Below are 5,305 nucleotides of genomic sequence, written 5' to 3'. Positions count from 1 at the left end.
CTATGCAAAGCTGCTGTGACCAAGAAATTAAAAGATCAGTACGTAACATGGCTACATAATATCTACCTTTGTTTATTTACTTTTTTTTTTTTTTGAAATGGAGTCGCACTCTGTCACCCAGGCTGGAGTGCGATGGCACAATTTTGGCTCACTGCAAACTCCGCCTCCCGGGTTCAAGCGATTCTCCTGCCTCAGCCTCCTGAGTAGCTGGGACCACAGGCGCCCGCCACCATGCCTGGCTAATTTTTGTGTTTTTAGTAGAGATAGGGTTTTACCATGTTGGCCAGGCTGGTCTCGAACTCCTGACCTCTGGTGATCAGCCCGCCTTGGCCTCCCAAAGAGCTGGGATTACAGGCGTGAGCCACCGCGCCCGGCCATGGAGAGACAGTTTCCATAAACAAGACCAAACCCATGTTAACATTGAGAAAGTGCCAAAAACCTCCAGAGAAAGTAACAGAGGGAAATGGACCAGATGGGACCTTAGGGAGCTGCTGGTTCAAGATCTGCATAAAATAAGATGAGAAGTGGCTGCTGACTTTGATTCAGAGTCAATGAATGCAACGCCCCTTCCTCCTGATTCCGTTTGGCTATGAGAAAACGCAGGCCCACATCTTTGTGGAGAATGCCAGCATCGCCTAGGCACTGAAGAATGTCAGTGGCAAGATTTGGGATGAGGATAATATAAAATATCAATCTTTGTCAACCCTGCTGATATGTTCTGCAGAGAAAGCTGAAATCGGAAAAGGCAAAGCAGATAAAGCTGATGGTGAAGAAGCGATGTGATTCCTCCCAGTACAGTCTTGACAGCCAGAGACTCCCCTTTGACCCAGACCCGGTGACCAGTGACTCTAAGATGGCATCGAAACCTAGAAGTGCACGGCTGCCTTTCTGCACGTCCTCCAAGACAATATGCCTGAGGCGTAGTCTGTAGGACAGATGGACACGGGAAAGGGCTGCAACCAGGAGACACGTGTGCAGACAGGAACTTCCTGTCTACCACTTTCCCGGACAAACAAGTCTAGCAACGTAACCTCCATCCTGGAATTGCTCCCCAAGTTATTATGCCTGGATGGCCAGCCATCACCCAGACCAACTCTGCATGGTATTGAAGTCACCTCAAAGTTACTAATTTGCAAGGGAAGTTTCTTTGGATCTAACATGCTGCAAAATCTGCTCCTGCCATTTCTGCAGTAATATTGCTTGATCTACGTCTACGGCGATTGACGGCGTCTCCTAGCTGCTTACCATGACGGGGCCTGCCTCTGCCTGACCACTCCCCTCACCCAGAGAAACCAGCCTGGTGCAGGTACTTCAAAAATACCTGGAAGGCTGGGTATGGTGGCTCATGCCTGTAATCCCAGCACTCTGGGAGGTCGAGGCGGGTGGAACACCTGACATCAGGATTTCAAGACCAGCCTGGCCAACATGGTGAAACCCTGTCTCTACTTAAAAAAAATTTTTTAAACATACAAAAAAAAAAAAAAAAAAATTAGCCAGCGACGTGGCATGAGCCTGTAATCCCAGCTACTTGGGAGGCTGATGCAGGAGAATCGCTTGAACCTGGGGTGCAGACGTTGCAGTGAGCCAAGATCCCACCACTACACTCTAGCCTGGGTGACAGAGTGAGACTCCATCTCAAAAAAATAAAATTTAAAAAGACCAGCCTGGTCAACATAGTGAGACCCCGTCTCTATGAAAAAATAAAAGAGAGAGAGTAGTGGTGTCTGTTACGTCAAAAAAAAAAAAAGTAATTAAAAAAAGAAAAAGCAGCTGGATGCGGTGGCTCCCGCCTGTAATCCCAACACTTTGGGAGGCTGAGGAAGGTGGCCTGAGATCAGGAGTTAGAGACCAGCCTGGGCAACACGGCAAAACCCTGTCTCTATTTAAAAAAAAAAAAAAAAAAACAAAAATTAGCTGGGTGCAGTGGCTTACACCTGTAATCCCAGCACTTTGGGAGGCCGAGGCAGACAGATCATTTGAGGTCAGGAGTTTGAGACCAGCCTGGCCGACATGGCGAAACCCCGTCTCTACTAAAAATACAAAAATTTACTGGGCGTGATGGTGCGTGCCTGTAATCCCAGCTACTTGAGAGGCTGAGACAGGAGAATTGCTTAAACCTGGGAGGTGGAGGTTACGGTGAGCCGAGATTGTACCATTGCACTCCAGCCTGCGCAACAGAGCAAGACTCAGTCTCAAAAAACGAAAACAAAAACAAAAACAAAAAAATTGTGGTGGCTGGCATCTGTGATCTCAGCCACTCAGGAGGCTGAGGTGAGAGGATCACATGACCCCAGGAGGCAGTGGCTGCAGTGAGCCAAGATTGCACCATTATACTATAGCCTGGGCAACAAAGTAAGACTTTGTCTCCAAAAAAAAAAAAAGAAAGAAAGAAAAAGAAGATTCCTTCTCCAATGATAGCGTGGAATGGCACAGGGCGTGTATCTTACTATGAGCCCATGCACTGCCAGATCTCCACTGCCGCTGATGGCACGATGAATGGTGCATGCCAGCACTGACTGGTTTGGACCAATTGCTAGATCTCCTTTGTAAATACCCAACATCCTGCTCTTCCTTGAACTGGGTTACCTTGGTGACTGTACCTATGGTGTATCCTGAAGGCAGTAACCTTTCACCAATGTCCACCCAGGGCACTCGTGAGGAGAATCTGGGTGGTCTGGAGATGGAAGTTTGGAGAGGATTAAGGAGGGTTGCTGCAGAAGGCAAGGGCAGGTGTGAGGCCACTTTAACAAGAGGGAGTTCTAACGAGGAATTCAACCCCCAAAGACAGAGAGAGGAATGTCCTAGGAGTCAGAGGAGACCTGACTTCCCATTCTCACTGACACCTGACACCCAGGGAGCTATTGCTTTTCTTTTTTCTTTCTTTCGAGATAGGGTCTTGCTTTGTCACCCAGGCTGGAATGCAGTGGTGCAATCTTGGCTCACTGCAACCTCTGCCTCCCGGGTTCAAGCAATTTTCCCGCCTCAGCTTCCTGAGTAGCTGGGATTACAGGCATGCACCAACATGCCTGGCTGCATAGTTGCCCATAGCCTAGGCAACAAAAAAACAAAAAAAAAAACCCTGTTTGTCCTTTTATTTCCATGTTTAATTTATGGAAAACTAAAAAATACCCCTTTAAATTTAGTCAGCATGTTCCCACACAGAGTTTTTTGTGCAAGATTAATTTTTACAAACCTTCCACAACTTGTTCAAACCGTGAGCTTATTCTTATCTAATTTAAAAATCACATAACCCTCTAAACTAGGCGAAAAGTTACATTCTCCTGCCTTTTTAAAATCTTTTACCAAAAACATGTTTCACTCTTCTCACACACTTTCCACGTAAAACTATTTTTTCAGTAGTTTCAATCACATGTTATAATGGTAATGAGCAACTTTTACTTTTGGTGGCTTAAATTTCCTTTCACAATCCTTTCATGACTTTCCCAGACCATCTACAACATGCTTTGACTTTCTGACTTGTCCTTAACATCCCCCTTTTGAACCAACCAGTTACTTTACTTTAGAACAACAATTTACCATACAAGATGCTTTCTTATAGACCAAAGAGTCTAACATATACACAAGTCAGTGGCTCACATGAAAGCTGCCATGGTGCAATGAAGGTGAAGGTCAGCATGCTATCCGGCTGAGGTGGGATCCTGTGGCCTCTTCATTCCACGGAGGGTGCACCAACTCACCTGCTGCGCTGGGTAGGCGGAGCACAAGCACCTGTGGTTTTTTTTAATTAAAAAAAATCTCTTTTCTTTATAATCTTTGCATAGATAGAGTAGAGTGCATGGCTAATTCCACATGTTCCCAGGCCTTATCTAGAATCTAATGCTCCAAAGTAGGTAAACTGAACAATTTTCAAAGGCCTAAGAAGCAGTTGATGACCTTAAAGCATTGAACAAACCTAATATCTGACCTGCCTGATTTAGACTAAATGTCTTCATTTTCCCCAATTATCTTTAAAACTTTTTACTTCCCAAAGATTACTAAAGTTATGTGAACTAAAAAGTATTAGTTTTTATTGTTCTTTCAAAATATTTGATTTAGGTGTTTATTTATTTGAGATTACTGGCTTTAGGGTGGAGTCCTTGGACAAACAGGACCAGGAAAGCATGCCATTTCTAGGGCCCAATATAATAAGTGGGCACAGAAGAAAGGCAAAACAGATCTTCAAAAATTAAGGGTCCCGTTTTTATACCAGATCCCGAATCCCAAAAAGATCAGAGCCTTAGATTTCTGAAGAGGAATCTATCGATTTCAAATTCCTGTGGTTCCATGAGGAAAACAGGTTTTTTTCCAAAATGGCATCTCTGGTGCCTCCTGTTTTTCCCAAGGAGTCCCAGGCTGTTAGAATTTGAATATACACATTGCCGGGCACGGTAGCTCACACCTGTAATCCCAGCACTTTGGGAGGCCGAGGCGGGTGGATCAGGTCAGGAGTTCAAGACCAGCCTGGCCAACATGGTGAGACCCTGTCTCTACTAAAAATACAAAAATTAGCTGGGCGTGGTGGTGGGTGCCTGTCATGCCAACAACTCGGGAGGCTGAGACAGAAGAATCACTTGAACCCGGGAGGTGGAGGTTGCAGCGAGCCAAGATCGCACCACTGCACTCCAGCCTGGGTGGCAAGAGTGAAATTCCGTCTCAAAAAAAAAAAAAAGAATTTGAATATATACACACACACATATATAGTATACATATTATATACATTTTTATATTTATATATTTTTTTAATGAAAATCACAATTTCGTTATTGGGTGCCACCCGTTTTTGCTTAGATTCACACGATTTCCTTAGTGCTAGTTTGCAGATACAGAAATGATCTTGCCAGGCTGCACAAAATATGGAATGCTTCATGGATTTGCATGTCATCCTTGTGCAGGGGCCATGCTAATCTTCTCTGTATCGTTCCAATTTTAGTATATGTGCTGCTGAAGCGAGCACTACGCTTTTATTTTTTATCTTTAATTTAATTTAATTTTATTATTATTATTATTATTATTATTATTATTATTTGAGACAGAGTCTTGCTCTGTCACCCAGGTCGCAGTGCAGTGGCGTAATCTGGGCTCACTGCAAGCTCCGCCTCCTAGGTTCAAACAATTTTCCTGCCTTCCTGAATAGCTGGGATTACAGGCGTGTGCCAACATGTCCGGCTAATTTTTTTTTTTTTTAAGTAGAGACAGAGTTTTGCTATGCTGCCCAGGCTTGTCTTGAATTCCTGACCTCAAGTGAGGCCTGCCTCAGCCTCCCCAAGTGCTGGGATTATAGGCATGAGCCACGACGCCCAGCCAA

The 5,305-nt window shown here is 44.7% G+C and overlaps 1 non-coding gene across 1 annotated transcript; it reads right to left on the bottom strand.

Moving 5' to 3' along the window:
- Nucleotides 1–4,847: 4,847 nt before the first annotated feature.
- Nucleotides 4,848–4,954, bottom strand: LOC115892455. The gene has a single exon (XR_004052337.1). It is a non-coding gene; the product is annotated as a U6 spliceosomal RNA (small nuclear RNA).
- Nucleotides 4,955–5,305: the final 351 nt, after the last annotated feature.

The sequence above is a fragment of the Rhinopithecus roxellana genome, chromosome 12, assembly GCF_007565055.1.
Source record: "Rhinopithecus roxellana isolate Shanxi Qingling chromosome 12, ASM756505v1, whole genome shotgun sequence".
NCBI lineage: Eukaryota > Metazoa > Chordata > Mammalia > Primates > Cercopithecidae > Rhinopithecus > Rhinopithecus roxellana.
The sequence above is the reverse complement of the archived record's forward strand: the minus strand, read 5'-3'. Positions and strand labels throughout refer to the sequence as shown.